The sequence below is a fragment of the Antechinus flavipes genome, chromosome 1 (assembly GCF_016432865.1).
Source record: "Antechinus flavipes isolate AdamAnt ecotype Samford, QLD, Australia chromosome 1, AdamAnt_v2, whole genome shotgun sequence".
NCBI classification, from domain to species: domain Eukaryota; kingdom Metazoa; phylum Chordata; class Mammalia; order Dasyuromorphia; family Dasyuridae; genus Antechinus; species Antechinus flavipes.
Genome location: NC_067398.1, coordinates 636,313,304 through 636,335,478, shown reverse-complemented (window position 1 = coordinate 636,335,478; position 22,175 = coordinate 636,313,304). Strand labels below are relative to the sequence as shown.

The 22,175-nt window shown below is 34.1% G+C and overlaps 1 protein-coding gene across 6 annotated transcripts in view; it reads left to right on the top strand.

Annotated features, from left to right (window-relative positions):
- Positions 1-22,175, top strand: part of FAM135B (family with sequence similarity 135 member B) — a 500,817-nt gene that overhangs the window by 302,498 nt on the left and 176,144 nt on the right. Inside the window, exon 1 of one of the 6 annotated variants that reach the window (XM_051971137.1) lies at positions 6,889-7,281. The exons of the other annotated variants lie outside the window; for them this stretch is intronic. The gene's annotated coding sequence lies outside the window, so the exon portion shown is untranslated. Of the gene's footprint in view, positions 1-6,888; positions 7,282-22,175 lie in introns of those variants that run through there. 6 annotated transcript variants of the gene reach the window in all.

Here is a 22,175-nt window from a genome sequence, read left to right as displayed (position 1 = left end):
ATGTCCCAGAAAAACTGGGACCTAATTTAGTCTATGATGGATTAAAAAAAAAGAGTGCCCTCTTTATTGATGTGTGACTGGGATAGCAGAATTGTTGCTGGTTTCCTCTTCTTCCTGTATATAGAATCAAAACTGCTATACTCTTAACTAATACTGCAAGTTGAGCTTGGTCATTACATTAAAGATGTATAGGCCAAACACTATTGCTTAGATTTATACTACTCTTAGTATTATGGAAAGTTAATATAATGGGTTATGGAATATAGCACATTACTATGAGTTGCCAAGTTTTTTTTTTGCTTTTTGTGAATAAACTATTCTATTTATTATTTTTCTGCTATTCATAAAAAACTTACAATTAAAAATAAAGTCTGTTGAAAATTTTCTACATATTATATACATATATGCACACCTATATAATAACAATTCTTCACAATTCTTTATGTATAATGAAAATAATTGGGAAAACAATAAATACAGTTTTTAAAGTATGTTTTAAAAATAATTTCACTGCCCCATTGCTAGGCACACTTCAGCTAGATATATTCCTTAGGATGTCATTTTAAAACATCTGCTACTGTATGGTTTTATGAGAAAAGCTCACCCATATTAGTGATGTGTGTTGATTTTTAACAGTAGTTACTGGAAATGCACTCTGATCACCTCAGGCAACTCACTAATTTGGACTAATTGTAGGGAAAGCCATTAGAAATTAGAGAGGGAAAAAGTCTATATTCCACAGTACTTTTAAAAGCACGCTGTTTTATTCCTTCCCAGAATGTGCAATAACACTAATTAATGTATAACAAAGCATTGTCAAGTGGGAGTTCCCACTGGGCATGTTTTAATGAATAAATAAGAATGATTTGTCTATTTAATAATTAATCATGCTTAGTGCTTATATTGGGATGGGTATTGTTAAACTATACAAAAATGGTTTCATCTTTTAAACAGACTTCCTATTTTATTAATCCTATTTATTAGTTCTTTTAATACATGAAAAGAGCCATGACATCATCATTATGGGTTCTCCTTCTCCCCCACATATGTTGCTTCCTCTTTAAGCCATAATAATTTGCCTTCATGATATGCTATACGTAAATAATGTATTTCCTAATGGTCATTATCCTGACAACTAATCTGTATAGGTATATAAACTATGTGCAATGATTCCATTGATGGACATTTCTTAGAACTTTCTCCAGTTTTGTAGGAACAATCAGACACTATACTTTGCTGGGATAGCTTTTAAGGTCTATGGATTACCACATTTTGATAAGGTAGCAGAAGAGAATATTATTTGAGTATTTACTGGGTTACAGAAACTACTTTCAAAGCCAACTAGATGGCTCAATGGATAGAGTACTAGCTCTGGAGTCAGGATGACTTGAGTTTAAATCTGGCCTCAAACACTTAGCACTTACTAGGTGTATGACTTTGGGTAAGTCACTTAATTCTAATTACCTCAAAAAAAAAAAAACTACTTCTACAAATAATGAAAAAAGGAGAACTTTAGTATATTTAGACTTCTATGGAATTCAAAGTTGGAAGAGACATCACTTTTCTAGTCCATCTATGAAATAAGACTTTCCTCTTATAATATCTTAAATAATTAAAGGACTATTCAGAATTTTTTCATTGATTATACATTGAGTCATTTTATTGTATTATTTGTGATAGAATATTGGCTCTTTCCTTTACTACCTGCGTGATATTTGGGAATGTCTCTTAATTTTAATTTGCTTTTCTTAATTCATTTTAAAATGTCAGAATTGGAAACTAAAAGGTGTCAAAGGTACCTCAAGTTCAAAATTAATGATTCCTTGACCTTAGTGACTGATAGCTTACCATAGCATAAAATATAATTGCCACTTCTAAATCAACAAGATTCCAATCAGTACAATAAATGTTCCTTAGGGCACCAATATATGAATTTATTATAATAGTCCAGTTGATAGATGATTTTTAGTGTCAATATTGGGTCAGAGCCCAGGGTATACTCAAAACTGAATATCTAGCTAAGGAATGTGGAACAATTAAATCTTATCTGTGATAAGACCTGGCTAAAAGCCACATCCTGGCTCCTCATCTGTCATTGTAAAATCCCATTCTGACTCCTTACCTGATCCTTATCTGTATTTTACAATCTTGCTGCTCCAAGTAGGACCCTGTGCCTCATCTGAAACTTCGGTTAGCCTGTTGACTGAAGACCCAAATTTCACTATATAAGATCTCCTAAACATTTACTAATTACTAAACTCACTTAGAGACTAGTTTGTTTCACTTTTACATTAATAAAAACTTTTTGTGATTACAAGAGAATCTCTTTAAATTATTTAAAACTACTATGAACCATGACATCACCAAGAAGCTTCAGAAATATCATGAATGAAGCCTAGGAAGAGACCATTAGTTTTAACAAAAAAAAAAAAAATAGACAGTAAACATTGCAGTCAACAATTTCATTTGAGTAGTGGTTAAGAAATTTGATTTCATAGTTTGGGAGATTTATATTAAATCATGAAATGGAGAAAAGGATGAATTCCCTTCTCCCCTCTCCCTTCTCAGCTAACATTGGTTGTGAAAGGGAGAAAAAAATGTAAAATAAGAGCTTTAGAAAATGGTAGGATCAAGTGAGTTTTGTTGTTGTTGTTTGTTTAGTTTCTCAGGATGGAGCAGATTTGGGCATATGTATATATACAACAGGGAGGAATCAGTGGATAAATACAGATTTAAGATTTAATAGAGAACAATAGAGATGGAAGAATTAAGCTGGAGAGTTGGATGGGAAAGAAAAGAAGGAAATAAAATTATAGCTTTATGCAGTTAAGTAGGTCTTTTTAAGTGTCTTCATTATCTTTCACAGCAAAGATGAAAGGAATTGGCAGGGTGAGTTTGATGTGTAACATTGGGTAAAAGAGGGAGCTCAATGGCAAAAACAACTTCTGTTTTCTTGCCAAAGTGGGACCCAAGGTCATCTAATGAGAGAGAGTATAGGGGGCAATTAAAAAATAATTGAATAGAGAAGCGACTCCTTAGGAAAAAACTTGGGAGAGGTTTCACCATATAGTCTGTCACCAGTGTTAACTTTTTTAGTTTTCTTATGGGGCGGTATTTCTCTTTTTGGTAAACTGTTGTTATCAAAATAAATCTACCATAATACAGAAATTATAAAGATTAAAACCTAGGTTTTATTATGCTTAAACATATATTCAGTTTTCATGGGGAAAATCCTGTATAAAAATTAGTATTTTTAAGAGACTTGTTATAAAACAAGTTTGAGTGATGTAGAAAAATTATATCTCTCTATATAGATACATATATCTATATATACAAATATATGTGTTGCAATTTCATACATTCTTTTAAGTTATGAAGGTTTTAGTTTTTTCATTGATTTTTTTTTTTTTTTTGCTGAGATAATTGGGATTAAGTGACTTGCCCAGTGTCACACAGCCAGGAAATGTTAAATGTCTGAGGCCAAATTTGGACTCAGATCCTCCTGGCTTCTATCCGCTGAACCACCTAGCTGCCCTGAAAGGTTTTAGTTTTTTGTTTAAAGATCCCTCGCTTCCTTCAATGTCATAAAAGTTGGGCAAACTTAGTTTAAAAGAATCATAATCTCATTTATCCTCTAAGAAGACAAACTTAGTTAAACAGATTCTTTGCGTAAACTACATTTAGAGAATTCACAATGAATGAAAGGAGCTAAATGAGAGGGGAGAGATACATGTTACCAAGATAAACAAGCAGTCCAGACCAATTGGGTCGCTTCTTTGACTTTTTATCTGAGGAATGTTTGAAGTCTTAATAAAATTTTCACATTTAATAAGACAGGTTTTAGCCAACTTAATAATCATGTAACAAGGGGCAGCTAGGAGATGCAGTGGATAAAGCACCAGCCCTAAAGTCAGGAGGACTTGAGTTCAAATCTGGCCTCAGACACTTAACACTTCCTGGCTGTGTGACCCTGGACAAGTCACTTAACTGCAATTGCCTCAACAAAAAATAAATAAATGAATAAATTAACAAGGAAAAATAGTCCTGAGTCTGTAAATTATAAAAATTAATTAAAAAATCAAAGATGAAAAATTATTGTCATGCTTTCTCAAATAGGTAAGCAAAACTGGCTAGTCTAGGTAGAGGGCTACAAATAAATATTTAATAACTGACTTGTGTATGACACAAATTTAATCTTCATTGTTAAATTTTCACCATCATTTTCTTAAGTCTGGACAATCAACACAATAAATAAAACTCTAATTTTAGAGATGCAAATGTTCATCCTGAAAATTTAAATTGAGCTGGCATGAGCTGGTACCAGCATACTCCTGGATGCATAGTAGCCATGTTAAAGAGAAGCACATAATTTTTGAGTTCAATGGATCATTGCTAGACAGAACACATAATTCAGTTACATTTAAAGAACACTGCAGCATTTAATGTGAAAGGAATGGAGAAACATTTTAGAAAATAGAATGCTAAATCTAAAAGCAGAAGGCTAGAACACAGTATACTACAGTTGGCAGTCTGCTGTTTTAATGCCTTCATTTTTTACATGAGCAAACTCAGGTGCTAAAAGGTTTAGTTACTTGGATGAGTTTCCACAAATAATTAAATCGTAATGTTTGACTCATGCTGGTCTTGAAAATGAGATCACTGAGTTATAAATTAAAATGGAGATTTTTCCTTTTTTTTCTTTTAGTTACTTACTTATCTACCTATCTACTTTATTCAACACTTAAACTTACAGAATGTTATACTATACGGAAATAAGTCATTAATAAACAAATACAAATAAAACAAACTTCAAATCATGCCCTCAGAGGTTTACCATCAGTAAAAATAGTTGAGTTAAATTCAAAGGTAAGTATAATACAGCTTATGTTTAAATGCATTGTCAAGATAACTGAATTTGGTGTCAGAGGACTTGGCTATAAATGCCAATTTTGTTACCAGTGTGACTTTCTATAAGATATGAAATCTCCTGGGACCTCAGTTTCCTCATCTGTAAAATGAAGTGGTTGATTTAGTAAAACCTATTGTGCTATGAACAGACATTTTTTTTTTCAGATAAAATAATCAAAGCTATCTATAGTCATATGAATTAAGTCCTAAATCACTGTTGATTATAGAAATTTAGATTAAAACAACTCTGAACTACTATTACAGACCTTTCAATTTGACTAATATGACAGAAAAGAAAAATGAACAATGTTAGAGAAATTAAAATTCTAATACATTGTGGACTTGTGAACTGATTCAACTATTGTGAAATACAATTTGGAACTATCCAAAAATGGCTATAAAATATACGTACTTTTTAATCAAGTAATATCATTCCTAGGTCTTTATCTGAAAGAAAGAGGGAAAAAAAGGAAAAGGACATATATGTACAAAAATATGTATAGTAGCTCTTTTAGTGGTAGTAAAGGATTGGAAATTGAGGGAAGGTCCATCAATTGGGGAATGGCTGAACTGTTTGTTGTAAAGGAATTATGATTGTAAAGGAATATTATTGTGCTATAAGAAAAGATGAGTAAGATATTCTCAGAAAATCCTGGAAAGATTTGCATGAGCTGAAGTAAAGTGAAGTGAGCAGAACTAAGTGAACGTTGCAGCAATATTATGGGGTGATTCATGGTGAATAACTTAGCTGTTCTCAACATTACAATAATCTAATGACTTATGATAAAGGATGCTGTCCATCTCTGAAGAAAAGAACTTGATGCATCCAGCTCTTTCTTTTCTTTTTTTTGGTCTGTGTTTTATTTCCTATAATAACTTACATGGAAATGTGTTTTACATAACTATACATGTATAACTATGTCAAATTGCTTGCCTTCTCAATGAGAGAGTAAGGAAGAAAGGGATGGAATTTGGAACTCAAAATTTGAAAAAAAAAAAGATTAAAATTGTTTTTACATGTAATTGGAGAAAAATACATTTAAGAAATCCTATTGTTTTATGATAAAGATTGTGATTCTACTTATTTACTAATTTATGCTCCTGACAATATAAAATTACTTATTTAAAATGTTTGCCAATGTTTCATATTATCAGTAATAATAATAAAAAAAAACTTTTAACTGATTTAATATTTACTGTATATATTCAGGTTATATGATACCATAATAGTCCTGTTCACTTTTGAGGGAATTCCCTAGTTAAAGTTACTGTGCTGTTCAGGAAAAAATAACCTGAATTCATAGAGATGGCATGGTTGGATCATTGGTGTTGATAGGTCTTGGATTCAGAAATAAATGCTCAAATACTACAGAGCAGGAAAAATAAATGAATCAAATTTCTGATAGATAGTTCAAAGAAATCTATTTGCTTACTTCTAATTCACATCTTTGAGAATCGACTACTGGAAATCATAATATTTTAGAATTTATTAAAGGAACAGGGGATGATTCTCCTAGAGAAAAGAAGGCTCGAGGAGGACATAACAGTTTCTTAAAACTGTGTAGAGTATTCCTGTGGAATAGAGATATTTGACTTGTTCTTTTTGGATCCTTAGGTAAAAAATGATAGTGGTAGGTAGAGGTAAAGGAGATTTGGGTTGCTCTAATTATAGCAAAGGGTTGCTTTTCCTCTCCCATTCAAATGTTGTTGAGTATAATGATAGCTGCCGGGTCTTCCTGTACTGTCTCCCCTTTGAAAGTTCTCTGAAGTTATCTGGGGTTGTTTACAGATATCCACAGAAAAATGGAGAAGAAAATCTAAACTTAAAAAGGAGCTGGAATGGCTTCCAGAACCTGAAGAAAAACAAAACAAACAAAAAACAATTCGTATGTTCTCCCAAACACGAATTGTTCCTAGTCGTTAGCTCAGGAAAGGATGAGATAAATAGTTCTGAATTGGTCATAAGTTAAAGTAAAAATGTATTAAAAAAGAATGTGAGAATTTTTTTTTAACAGTTTGTCTGTTTTTAGACATTTGAAAGGACTTCATATGATAGTACCTTGGGATCTCATATAAAACAGGTTAAGAACAGTTCTAAGAATTAGCTTAGAATGCGGTTATCAGAATGTAAGGGGACTACGCGTTAACTGTAAACATATGGACTATTTATGCCCAACCTTTGGTAGAACCTTGTGAGCTCGCGCTGGTCTGATCCGCCACAGTCAGATACCCTGCCCCCAACACAGGGAAGCCATTTTGGTCCTCTTCAAGAAGGAAGGACAACCACCGACCAACACTGGACACTAGAGGGCGCAGCGCGTAGAGCGCTGAACCGAGAAGATCCCGCCTTCAGATCCTGCGCCGACATTAAGAGTAAGACCCTGCGCCTAGTCCCTTACCTGCGTTAGCCTATTTGTGGAATAGCTGAAGAAAAAATGGCGGACCTTGCCAAGAAAACTCCAAAGGGGGGCGCGAAGAGTCAGGCCCAACTAAACTAATACAACCATGAGAAGTCGCCTAAGTATGGGTGTGGGGGTGGAGAAAATGGGTGGGAATCACTCTCTGCTGGAGGGGAGTTTGTAAAAGCAAGAAGGTCCACCCATGTCTTCTGAGAGGAAAGGAGAGCGGTAGAATCCAGGGCGGGAAAGTTCCACGAGCCCCCGAAGAACGGCGGGGGAACTGATAGAAGGAGAGTGGTTCACAGAGGTGGTGCTGGTGGGTGTGGGTCATCAGGCACAGAGTGCTGATGAGGAACCGAGCCTCCCGAGTTCATTTGTAATGTTCATTTTAATAATTGTTCATATTATGTGGGTTATGTTCGCTCTCTGGAAGGTGGTAGCTCTTGATGGGCTTGACGGTGTCTTTTCTGTGCTGTTTGTGTATGTGTGTGTGTGATACACAGAGAGCCAAGTCGGATAAATAAGATAGGTTTTACACCCCCCACTCTGCCCATAATGTGTATATTATATATATGCTTGTGTTTATGTTTAAGGATATATATTTCTCTTTCTCTTTTCTCCCTCTTTCCCTTCTTCCTCTCTCTTCCCCCTTTCTCTCTGTCTCTCTCCTCTTCCTCTGTCAATCTCTCTTTCCTTATGTATTTCAACTGATTTCACTTAGCGACAAAAAGACAAAATAGATCTTTTCTTGAGAGTACTTTACTAGGGTATTTCATGCTGTTGACTTTCAAAGGAAACCCCCCCCCCCAAAGAAAAAAAAAAAAAAAAAAAAAGTTGGTGTTCCAGTCTGGTATTACAAGAGGTCTCAAAAGAATTCACATTCCCAAGTCAAGGAGAAAAGTTTATTTTAATTATAATGCCAATAAAGGACTAAATTCCAAAAGAAATTAGCAAAGAGCCAAGAGAAAGAAGGTAAATTTATAGGGAAAAGTTAGAGAGACCAGGTGCTTCATGTCACTGATAAGCTGATTTTATGGTTTAGATGTCCAGTTGAGGAATGGTGTGGTTCTGACTTTGTGCCAAGATGCAGTACAAATAGTTCTCTGGGTAGAGCTGGGGGGGGGGGAGGGTTCTGGAGGTGTGTTTTTAGATCTAAAACATAGACTAGGTCAAGTGGTACATCCCCATTTTTGTTCTGTTCCTGCATTCTAAACACCTCATTTTTGTTGCTCATTAGTCTCAGAAACTCTATTAAGACTGAACAACAGGCTGTTATCTGACAGCCAACGGTATTTGTGGGCTCAGCATCCAGTAAACTGGGGCAGGATTAGGCTAAGGAAAGAAATATATCATTTCTACCTCCATCACTTCTAAGGCCAGGTGGCCCTGAGGCTTAATGCTACATCTTTCCTAAGGGCTGCACCATATCAATGCTAGAAGAAAAGCTCAGTCTCAAGAATATGTAGGAAAAACTAGCTTAATAGTTTCACCTATTGAAAAATTAAACAGTCTGCTTCAGTATATTTTATCTTATTGCATGTCTTCAACCAGAAGTTGGATGTTCACTTATCCTGGAGGTGGCAAATGGGTCTCCTATTAACAAAATCATTAAATCAAACACCCTGAGACCTTTTCCAGATCTGATATTCTTTGATTCCATCGTACAAAGGAAAGTGCCTTTGTTATAAAAGCTTCTTTGGGACATATCTTTAATGCCTGGAGCACATTCCTTTTAATCTCCAGTTTGAGAGTAAAACTTGTTACTTAGAAACAGGGCAGACTTTTGGAAAAAAAGTTTGGAACCATTTGGTGCTAAAACTAGCAAATAAGTTAAGCTGTCTGATGAATAGTATATGAAGTGTCGACTTCAGAGTTCAGTCTAAGAAAGACAAACAAAATTTGGTTGTATGCATGCTTTATTTCTCTCAAGCTGGCAGCCTGTATCTGGGTCAGCAGTAGGATTTGAGCTAGGATGGCATTGGGTAGCAGGGGTTATAAAAACAAAAACCTCTAGTCAGGTGGCAGGGAGAGGGACTAGCAAAGGAGGTTAAGTATTTGGCTTAACCATGTAGGGCTATTGGCCTCTGGGCTGAGCTATTTCTCAGAGATTATAAAACCAGATACAGGTAAGTGGATCAGAGTGGAAGTTCCTCAGGAGCCCTTTAGTTGATTGGGGTGTGCCTTGAATAGGTTCTGTGATGCTGGGCAGTCAAGAGGGAGTTCCAGATTTAGTCTCTTCGATACAAAAAGGGAGCTTGAGCAAATCAAAATGGTTAATAAAATCATTAATCATTCAATTTTCACAGAAGTTAAAACAAAATACATTTATGAATCATACATCTTTCTGTATCTCATGATTTGGCTTTTGCTGGCAGTTTTTAAAGATTGAAGAGGGAAATTCAATTCCATTCTATCTTGAAAACGAGGTGTCAAATACATGACTCACCCATTGAAATCTGAACCATATTAAAATGCAATTCTTGCCTGATTTAATATGTGCTTGTACACTAATAAATATATAAACAGATATGGTTTTCTAAGTCAATAAGTAACTCTCAGGGATCCTCATATACAATTTAGTGGTTCCCCACTTGCATTTGAGTTTGAAATCATTATTGTACACCACAATATCAGACTTTGTGGGACAAAAGGAAAAATAAAAACAAACAGCAACTAAAAATTAGTTCTGCCCTCAAAGAACCTGGATTCTGCTGGTAGATTTAAGAAATGTAAACAGATTCATAAATACAAAATAATTTGAAAAGGGGAGAGCACACTAATGGTTAGAACAATTCAAAGTCTTCCTTCTGGCAAGTGACTTATAAAGCACAAATTATATTTAATTGAATTGAATTTTGAACTAAAAGAAAACTCTATTTAGAAGTGAAAATTATTTCTGTTACTTTGGGACAAACAACAAAGAAGTTAAAACTACAAACTCTCTTGACCCTCTTCTTCTCTTTTTGTTTTTATTTCTGTTTACATCTCTTATTTTTCTGTTTTTATGTCACATTGTCTTATCCTGCCTCTTTCTTTCTCTGCTATATTTGTTAGCCTCACATCTTATCTTTGTCTCTATTTCTCTCTCTTTCTTTCAGTCCTTACTTCTTCAAAAGGTCAAATACTCCCTGCAGACCCAGGGGTATAATTCCTACCTTGGTAGTCTCCAAAGAAATAATAATGATAATGTTTGAAGAGCACCTCACAGAATTGGCATCATGCCCAAGCTCTGAATATCTCTAAAAACAAAGAAAAGCAAAAAAGGACAAAAAAAATCAGTCTCGAAAAAAAAAGTAGCTTTTGCATATCTCTCAAATTAAGGTCTCTGCATGTATGATTACAAGTGGAATGACCCAAAGCCATTTTGCAGACACATGAGGGCTAATACTTAAGCAGTCTTTCTCTTTGTCCAGAATTCCAGTCACAGGAGTTTGGAAAGAAAAGAAAAAGAGCAGACCCTGTTACAATATAATTGATCGTTACTTCTTATACTATATATTCACTTTTTAAAAAATAGCAAATATTTTGAGTTCCTCCTGGATGTTAATCTTCATAATGTGTATGCATATGTGTATACAAAGCTGAATAAGGCAGTTAGAAAACTTTATATACTCTCAAGGGATTTACAATCTCATTAGATTGGGTCAATAGTTAACATTGGAAAACCCTTCAAGATTCAGCTATTCTTATTTCAGTTTATTGAATTAAAGCCACAAGATGGAATGTGACATGGTCAGGATCACAGAGAGAGTTAGTAGTGGACTCAATGTCAGACCCTAGATGATCTTATGTCAGTAAGAAGATCTTATGCTTTTTTTTATCTCAACACACCATACCACAATATCTAGTTGGGATAAATGAATGAAGCAATGAAAGATGAAGAAAGGAAGGAAAAAGGACTTATTAAAACTTTTTCTATGTGTTAATATGCTAAGACACTAGAAAGACAGAAAGAAAAACTTCTAGAAGGTAGATTTGTTTTTTATTTGTTTAATGATCAACAAAATAAATTCACTTGAGTCTAGTATTATCTGTCTCATTCAATTCAATTGTAGAAATATTTGATAAAACTTTCCAATTTGATTCAATCATTTATAAGGAGTTGATCAACAAGTGTTTATGTACCTATTAGGTGTCAGATACAGTACTAGGTAGTAGCATAAAAAAAGTAAAATGATATTTTTTTCACTTATTAAATTATAGTTTTATTTAAAAATAGAGAAATACCTCTCCTGTTGTCTCCCCCCACCCAAGACAGCAAGAAAAACAACATTCCTGTTAAAAACATCTCTAATCATAGTAAAACATATTCTCACATTGGCTATTTCTAGGTATACCACCTATATTTCTGTATGTATGTGTGTATGCATTATGTCTGTGTCTATATGCACGTGTATGTAAATGCATATGTATCAATCCGATTTATTTGTCTATCACCTCTCTAATAGAAGGTAGATAGCATGTTTTATTATTAGTCCTCAGGCTAATGCACTGATCAGAGTTCCTAAGTCTTTAAAAAGTTTTACTTTTTTTTAAGGTAAGATTTCTTTTAATTTTTTTTTTTAACATATATGTTGGGAGAGAAAAATCAGAGCAAAGGGGAAAAAACATGAGAGAGAGAAAAAAATCAGACAAAAAGTAGTGAACATGACATATGTTGATTTATATTCAGTCTCCTTACTACTTTTTTGTAAAGGGCTGAAACTCTGAGTTGGTATGCTGGAATCAGACAACTGACCACTTAAAGCTAATTACCTCTTGGACAATACTTTATTAGCATATGCTTGGAAAATGGCCCTTTTCACTATTCTGCGCTGGTTCTCTCTTTTGGTGTATATAGATAATTGTAGGAGGCATTAGGGGGTAGAGTAAGACAATCCAGGGTAACTTTGGACTAGGACAAAGAGAAGGGAGGTTGATCAGTGGAAAGTGTGTGGCAGTTGTCAATAACCTTCACTTCTCCTCCTAAAGACCAAAGACTTTTGCTTATCCTGACTCCCGGCTGATTCTGGGAACTCCAGGGGACTAACCCGGACTTCACATTTTGTGGATGCAGATGAAAATTTGGATCACTGAACTACCTAGAAGAACCAACTCTTTCCTAGTTGATCATTACATATTCTTGCTGCTATTGTGTACAATGAATTCCTGTTTCTGCTTGTTTCACTCAGCATCAGTTCATGTAAATCTTTCCAGACCTTTCTATAATCACCCTGTTCATCATTTTTTATACAACATTAATATTCCATTACCATCATATAACACAACTTATTTAGCCTTTCCCTAATTGATTGACATCTTTTTCTAATTCTTTGCTACCACAAAAAGAGTTGCTACAAACATTTTTGCCCATATGGGTCCTTTTCCCTCCTTTTTGATTTCCTTGGGATACAAACTCAGTAATGGCACTGCTGTGCCAAAAGTATACACATTTTGATAGCTCTTTTGGGCATAGTTCCAAATTGCCCTCCAGAATGATTGGATCATTTCACAACTCAACCAACAATGCATTTTCCCACATCCACTACAACATTAATATTATCTTTTCCTGTCATTTTAGCCAATCTGAGAGGTGTGAGGTATCTCAGAATTTTTAAATTTGCATTTCTTTAATCAATAATGAGTTAAAGAATTTTTTCATATGATTATAGATGGCTTCAATTTCATCATCTTCAAATTGTCTGTTCATGTCCTTTGACTCTTTATCAATTGGGGAATGATTTATATTCTTATAAATTTGACACAATTCTTTATATATTTTAGAAATAACAGCTTTATTTGGTTTGGTTTGTGAAAAAACTTTTTAGCTTAATGTAATCAAAGTCCATTTTTTCATAATGTTGTCTAGTTTCTATTCTTTGGTCATAAATTCCTCCCTTCTCCAAAGATCTGATATATTATCCCTTTTTTCTTCTAATTTGTTTATGTATTATCCTTTATGCCCAAATCATGTATTCATTTTGACTTTATTTTGGTATGGGTGTGAGATGTAGGTTTATGCAGAGTGTCTGACGTATTATTTTCCAGTTTTCCCAGAAATTTTTGTCAAACACTTGAGTTATTATTCCAGAAGCTGGAATTTGGGGTTTTATCAAATACTCATGTGTATCTAATCTATTCCACTGGCCCACCACTCTATTTCTTAGCCAGTATCAAATGGTTTTTGATGATTGCTGCTTTATAATATATTTGTAGGTGCTAAATCACCATTCCTTGTTTTTTTTTTTATTAATTCCTTTGATATTCTTGATCTTTTTTTCTTCCAGATGAATTTTATTATTTTTTTCTAGTTATATAAAATAATGTTTTTGTCAGTTTGATTGACGTGCGTGGTACTGAATAGGTAGAACAATTTAGTCAGAATTGTCATTTTCATTATATTAGCTTGGCCTAGCCATGAACAAGTGATATTTTCCCAATTGCTTACATATGACTTTATTTGTATAAGAAGTGTTTTGTAATTCTGTTCATATAGTTCTTGGGTTTGTCTTGGCAAATAGACCCCTAAGTGCTTCATTTTGTCTGCAGTAATTTGAAATGGAATTAATCTATCTTTTGTTGAAGGGCTTAGGCAGTAATATGTAGAAATGCTGATGATTTGTGTGGGTTTATTTTATATCCTGCAACTTTGCTATAGCTGTGAATTGTTTCCCGTAGGTTTTTGGATGATTTTTTTTTTTTTTTAGGATTCTCTTAAGTATATCATATCATATGCAAAGAGTGATAGTTTTATTTTCTTATGGCTTATTCTAATTCCTTTAATTTATTTTTCCTTTTTTATTGATAAAGACAGCACTTCTAGTATAATGTGGCATGATAGTAGTGATAATGGGAAGCCTTGTTTCACCCCTGATCTTTCTGGGAATGGATCCAGAGTCTTTCCTTTAAAAATGATGGTTGCTGTATGTTTTAGATAGATACTTATTATTATTTTAAGGAAAACTCCCTTTATTCCTATGCTCTCTGGTGTTTTTAATAGGAATTGTTGCTGTATTTTATCAAAAACCTTTTCTCCATCTATTGAGATTGTCATATGATTTCTGTTGGTTTTGTTATTGATGATGGTAATATGCTAATAGTTTTCCTGATATTGAACTAGCCCAGCATTCCTGGTGTAAATCCCACTTGTGTAAAGTCCAAGCTAACTCCCTAGAGGCCTCAGGATCAGCCAGAGTGAGGATAAGCAAAAGTCCTTGGTCTTTAGGAGGAGAAGTGAAAGAGATGGATAAAACTGCCAGGAGTTTTGCCAAGGATCCCTCCTTGATTGTAGAGTCCAGAATCTCCACACATTTCTTCTCCTAATCCTGTGGCCAAATGAAGTCTGGCTTGTTTTACCCCACCCTCTAATCCTTGCCTATTATCTGTGTACACTAATTGAGTAAGCTCTGAACTGTGAGAAGGGCCATTCTTCCAAACATATGTTACTAGAGTCATTGTCTCATATCAAACAGGTAATTAGCCTTAAGTGCTAGGTTGTCTCATTCAAGCATACCTTTTAAGAGTTTCAGACCTTTATACACTTAATCTTTTAGGTTATCCTGGTGATATGTTGCTGTAATCTGTTTGCTAATATTTTATTTATTTTAGCTAATATTTGCTAACATTTTGCATCAATATTCATTAGAGAGATTCTTCTGCAACTTTGTATATTTTGGCTCTTCCTGGTGATACCTAAACCAGATACCATATTTGTGTCATAGAAAGAATTTGGTAGAAATCCTACTTTGCCTATTTTTTCAAATGCTTTACATAGTATTGGAATTGATTTTTTTTTTTTTAAGTGTTTGGTAGAATTCACTTGTGAAACCATCTGGTCCTGGAGATTTTTTCTTAGGGAGTTCATTAATGACTTGTTCAATTTCTTTTTCTTAAAGTGGGACTATTTAAGTTACTTATTTCTTCTTCAATTAACCTGGACAAATTATATTTTTGTAAATATTCATCTATTTCAATTAGATTGTCAGACTTGCTTCCACACAGTTGGGCAAAATAGCTCCTAAATTATGGCTTTAATTACTTTTTCATTGGTGGTAAATTCATCCTTTTCATTTTTGATGCTGGTGATTTTTTTTCCCTTTCCTTTTTCTAAACCAAAAGTTTATATATTTTGTTTTTATTTTTGTTTTTTTTTTTTTTCATAAAATCAACTCTTAGTTTTATTTATTAGTTCAGTCGTTTTCTTAGTTTCTGTTTTATTAATCTGCCCTTTGAGTTTCAGAATTTCTAAATTGGTATTTAACTGGGGTTTTTTAATTTGTTAGCTTTTTTGTTGAATACCTAATTCATTGATCTCCCCTTTCTTTGTCATTCATGTAGCCATTTAGAGATGTAAAATTTCCCCTAATGCTTTGGCTTCATGGCATAGATTTTGGTTTGTTATTTCATTATTGTCATTCTCTTGCATGAAATTATGGATTGTTTCTGTGATTTATTGTTTGACCCATTCATTGTTTAGAATATTATTTAATCTCCAAATGGTTTTCACTCTATATTTCCTTGTCCCTTTATTGAATATAATATTTATTGCATCATGGTCTGAAAAGGAAGCATTTGCTATTTCTACCTTTCTGACTTTGATTGTGAGGTTTTTATGTCTTAATATAGGGCTAATTTTTTTTGTAGGTGCCATATACTGCCAAGAAAAAAGGTGTATTCCTTTCTGTCCCTATTCAGTTTTCTCTAGAGGTTTGTCATATCTAGTTTTGTAGAATCCTGGATTCTCCTGGATTTCTTTCTTGTTTTATTTTGTGGTTAGATTTGTCTGATTCTGAGAGGGGAAGGTTGAGGATCCCCACTAGTTTTGCTGTCTATTTCTTATGGCAACTGATTTAAAATCTTCCCTAAGAATTTGCTTGCTCTACCACTTGGTGCGTTTACATTTAGTATTTTTACTACTTCATTATTTAGTTTATCTTTTATCAAGATGTACTTTCCTTATCTCTCTTAATAAGATCAAATTTTACTTTTGTTTTATCTGATATCAGAATTACTACTCCTAATTTTTTTACTCCAGATGAAGTATAATAAATTCTATTTCAGCCTTTTACCTTTATTCTCATTCACATTCACAGTTATGATTATCAGCTCTGAATTTCCTTCCATTCTATTTCCCCCTGTATATATTTTTATTCTCTTTCTACCTTGTCTTAGTGGCGTGTGTGTGTGTGTGTGTGTGTGTGTGTGTGTGTGTGTGTGTGTTTACCTACCTGACTCACTAACCTATCTCCTATCACCTCTCCCCCTTCTCTTAATAATGTTTTCTTTAATCTACTCCATCCTCCACCTTTCCCCTACTTCTTCTCTCTCTCTCTCTCTCTCTCTCTCTCTCTCTCTCTCTCTCTCTCTCTCTTTCTCTCTCTTTCTTTCTTTCTCTTTCTCTCTCTCTCTCTTTCTCTAGCTGAGACAATTGGGGTTAAGTGACTTGCTCAGGATCACACAGCTAGGAAGTGCTAAGTGTTTGAGGTCAGATTTGAATTCAGGTCTTCCTGACTTCAGGGCTGGTGCTTTAACCACTATGCCACCTAGCTGTTCCTTCGCCCCCTTCTCTTACCTTTTCCCCTAGTTTTTCTCCCCTCTCTGATATCCTAATCCTCCCTTTTCTTTTCTCTTTCTCTTCCTCCTTCATTAAGTATAATTTCTATACCCAAATAAATGATTAAGTTATACCTTCTTAGAGCCCAAACTAATGAGATCAAGCTTCAGAAGGTGCTCATACCCCCTCCCTTCTTTCCCTTCATTGTAATAAGATTTTTTGTTCCTCTTCATGTGAACTAATTGTCTCATTGTATCTCTTCTTTCCTCTTTTTCCAGTACAGACCTTTTCCCACCCCTTAATGCCTTTTTCTTTGCTATTGTTCCAATAGAGTCCATTCACAACCTCACCCTCAGCCCATGTGATGTCCTTGTTTGTCTGCCTCAGTAACAGATCCAGTTCTTAAGAGTTGCAGATATCATTTTCCCATCTAGGGATGTAAACAGTTTAACCTTTAAATAATATATATTTTTCTCCTTTTTACCTTTCTATGCTTCCCTTGAGTTCAGGATTTGCAGATTAAATTTACTATTTAGTTCTATTTTTTTTTTTCAATAGAAATGATCGAAAGCCTCTTACTTCATTGAAGCTCCATCCTCTCCCCTGAAATATATTGTTGAATCTCACTGGGTAGTTAATTCTTGGTTATTACCCTAGTTTCTTTGCCTTCCCAAACATGATATTTCAGGTCCTCTGACCCTTTATTGTTGAAGTGTCCATATTCTGCACAATCCTAACTGTTGCTTCTTGATATTTGAATTGTTTTTGTCTGGCAGCTTGCAGTTTTACAACAATGTTCCTTGGTGTTTTCCTTGTAGGATCTTTTCCCAAAGGTGATAGATGATTTCTTTCAATCAGTATTTCCACCTATATTTCTAAAATATTGGGGTAATTTTCCTTAATGAGCTCTTGTAGAATGCTATTTAGGTTCTTTCTTTTGGTCCTTCAGATAGGCCAATAATTTTAAAATTGTCTCTTCTGGATCTGTTTTCCATGTCTGCTATTTTGTCAGTGAGGTTTTCCACATTTTCTTCCATTTTTTCATTCTTTTTTATTAATTTGATTGATTCTGACTGCCTTACAAAGTCATTAGCTGCCATTTGCCCTCTTCTAGATTTAATGTGTGATTTTCTTCAGTTAGCTTTTGTATCTCTTTTTCCATTTAGTTTATTCTACTTTTTAAGATGGTGTTTTCTTCAGATAATTTTTCCTTCCTTTTCCAAGCTCTTGATTCTCTCATTCATACCTTTAATTTCCTTTCTTGTTTTTTCTTCTCCCTCTCTAATTTGCCTTTTGAAGCCTTTTATGAGCACTTCCAAGAAGCCTCTTTGGCTTTGAGACCAATTCATATTACTCTTTGAGATTTCATTTGTGGACATTTTGTCCTCATGTGAGTTTGTTTTGTTCTGTCTTGTCACCATAGTAGCTTTCTATGTACAGGGTTCTTTTCTATTTCTTGCTCATTTTCTTTCCTTTTCTTTTGGTATTACCTCTTTTTTACTTTTAAGGTGGAGCTCTGCTCCTGACATACAGAGGGCACTGACCTAACCTTTCTACGTATCTTTGAGCCCTTGTGTTTGCAAGGGGCAGCTTTGCTTGTTCTATTAAGGAAACAGCCTGGTTTCCAAGTTTGCCTTTTGATCTGGCACTGAGGGCTGCTCCCCTGATTTTCTCTACTTTTGAGCCAAGACTGAGAGTTTTAGTTTCAGATTTGTTGTGATTGAGATCCTTTCATCAGATCTTTCATAGTCTGTCTGACCTGGGCTGGACATCATTTTCACCCCAGTGAGACTCAGCTTTCTTTTAGTTTTTTCAGTCTGTCTTGAGTTGAAGAGAGGGGTTTATTCTCTCAGATGCTGTTCAGAGGCTTGGTTTCATGTGGTTTTGGAGGTTTCCCTCTAAAACTGGAAGAACATGACCCGCTTCTTGGCTTTACTCCACCATCTTGGCTCCATCCTAGAAGTCCCAATGATTATTTTAAAGTTTTATCTTTACAAATTTTTACTATATAAATTTTTCTCCTAATTCTGCTCACTACCCTAGTTTTCAGTTTATCCAGGTATTTCCATATTTCTCTGCAAACAGCTCCTTCATCATTTTTATAGCATAATAATATTCTATCAAATTCGTATTCTGTAACATTTATGACCTTTCTGCAACTAGTAGTATCTCTTCTGTTTTCATTTATTTGCCACCACAAAAATATAGCTATAAATTTTTTGTACATATGAATTATCTTTCTATTTTTAACTCTTTGGGAAATCTTTTTGGTTAGCAGCATTACTGGGTCAAAGGGAATACCCCGTTTAATTATTATCTGAATGTAATTCCAAATTCTTTCTAGATTGACTGGGAGCAGTTCACAGATAAATTAAAAGTATATTAATATACCTATTTTACCATAGACACTTTAGCATTAATCATTTTTCTTTCTTTTTCCCCCAACCTTATAAGTATCCATTTAGAGACTATTTACTGGTGAACATTATGGAATAGGAAGAAGAGACTACTCTAGACCTTGAAATTAACCATTCAAACCCTGTGTGGTCAGTACATATAAATATTTTAAAAATGAGAAAGTCCTCTGTTTTGGTAGTTATTAATATTATGTTAATCATATTTTTTTCATATTCTTGACATTTACATTCCCAACTCCCTATAATTAAGAATATGTTCCCCTCCTCCACATCAACTATGTTGAAAATCAATGCTACAATGTTTTCCAAATTGTGTTAAGATGAGGTCTCATTTTATCTCTTTATATTTGGACTGGTCCATCTATGCCAATAATGACCGAAGAATGATAGAAAATTGGTGGTAATGATGCAAATAATTAAATGATCAATTTATGAATGAATTAAAATATGCAGAGTTTACATCAAAATCTTATTAAGGAATCTAGAATGGAAAACAGCAATGTCCAGTTTGAAATTCTAGGCATTCTACCGATTCCCTATTTTTTTTTTATCTTATTTAGCTTTATTATTACAGAGCAATCCAGCTATTGGTCCCTGCTTATCCTTGTTCTTTTTTGTCTCTATAGATTTGCCAGTGCTATTATCCATGTTTTTCTCCTTCTTTCTCCAAGGAAGTTTTCTTGATTCATCTCACTCCTACCAAATTTGCTTTTTATGCTTTTTATGCATCTCCCAAGTATGAAAGTGTAGGTAGTATCACAGTATTAAACATGGAATGATAGGGGCAATTGCAACTGTTTTCTATTTGTATTCATGTATATTCATTTAGATCATCAGGTACTAAAAGGAGAACAGCTTGAGACTCCCTTTGTTCTGAATCTAACTCCTGGCTAGATCTCAAGTAGCTATTTCACCTCTCATTTAAGCTGCATTGGTTTTATTTGAACATAAATCTTTACATTTTATCTAATTAAAATTAATTGATTTTTATCTTCTGTAATACTTTCCATCCCTTATTGAGTCATTAACTCTTCTTCTATTAATAATTGCAAAAGACATTTTCTTCTTCATCTCCTAATTTATTTATATGATGTAACCTTTTTTAAAAATCTAAGTCGTGTCCATTTGGAGCTTATTTTCTTATATAATGATAAACTTTTTATCAGAACAAGGCAAAATAAGTACATGGTTAGTTTAGAGAAAGAGAGGACTCACTTTTGCTGGGATAATCATGAGCAGTTTAGTGGTAGAAGTGGCATTGAGGTGTGGGCATCCTCTGGATATGCAGGAATTCAATGCACAGGGTAGAAAAAAGGAGTAGAATTGTAGGCATTGAGTTGAATATTAATAAGGAAGGATGGCAAGTGGAGACTTTGTCTTAGAATCACAAATTGTAGAGTACATTCCCAGAAGTTTGCAAAAGGAGATGGAAATCAGTGGGAAATAAAATCCAAGGGAAAATGTAATGGCTAATTTTGGAGGGCTTCATTGCCAAAGTGAATTTAATTTCTTTTGGAAGGAAAGTTAAAAGTTTGCTGGGGCGTTTTGTGTTTTGTTGTTAATTTCCAATTGCCATTGGAATAGGGACATCTAGAAATATTTAAAGTAGATCAACTTGGAGCAAAAGAAAGAATCCTCTGAGGAAAAGAGGAAGGAATCTGAGATGGTTGAATTCAGGATCTGAGAGGATTAACAAAGGGTTGTTTCTAGGGATGCCAGACTTTATGCAAAAATATACCCAAAGAGGTTGATAGGACTCATGAAGGAGTTCATAACGAAGATTCAAAAACTAAGGGATCAATGTAGCAAGATCAAGACTCAGAAAATGACTCTTAAGAACCATGTCTGGAATATACTCCCCTCTTTAACTCTGTCATGTGGATTCTTTCCTTCCTTTTAAGATAGAGCTCAAGTACTTTTTTGAGGGGGTAGATTGGTGTCTCCATGAATAAAAGACTTAGCTTGCAATCACGAAGACTTGCATTCAAATATGACTTACATATAAAACACATACTAGTCTTGCACAAAACACATAACTAGATCACTAGTTATGTGAACCTGGGTAGTAATCAACAACTATCTACCTCAGTTTTCCCATCCGTTAAAAAATGGGATTAATAATGGCACCCACTTCTCAAGGTTGTAGCAAGGCTCAAATGAGAAAATATTTAGAGAGGATTTTGCACATTTTAAAGTCTTAAATGTTCATTGGAATAGTTATGGTGATTAAGTTTTTCTTGATCTCTCCAAATGCTAATATTTGCCCTCCCAAACTATTTTGTTATATGTGTATGTATGCATTTATGTATGTGTATATATACACAGAAAATCAAACTATTCTAATATCTTTGCCAAGAAAAAACTAAAGGCATCAAAAAGAGTTGGACACAACTAAAAATGAGTAAACAACAACAATACATGTATATCTTTATATCTATATCTTTACATCTATATTTTTATATCTATATCTTTAAAATGTAAGTTCTCAGAGAGTAGGAAAAGTTCTACAAAGTATAGAGGGCTGGAACTCTGGAGAAGTATACTTGAAACAAGGTGTTAACTCAGTGGACTTGATGAGAATAATGGTTCTCTAATTCACATATATCTAGTTATCACAGTATATCACATATATCACATATAATTATTATAATCACTCTAGTTTGATATAATGATATAGTCACTTTAGATTGGCTTATACTCAGTATACTGTGAATGATGTAATTGTAATAGGAATTTAAACTGGGGACAAAATTAGACTCGGAGATTGGTTGAAACTGGCAGACTGGGTCAGATTGAAACTGGGTCAAATATGATAGACACAGACTGTGTAAGAGATAATAAAGACTTTGGAGTTTATTCTTGTCCATTCTCTTGATGTCTATCCTGCTGAGACCAAAGCCCTTCTGGAGGACCTCCAAA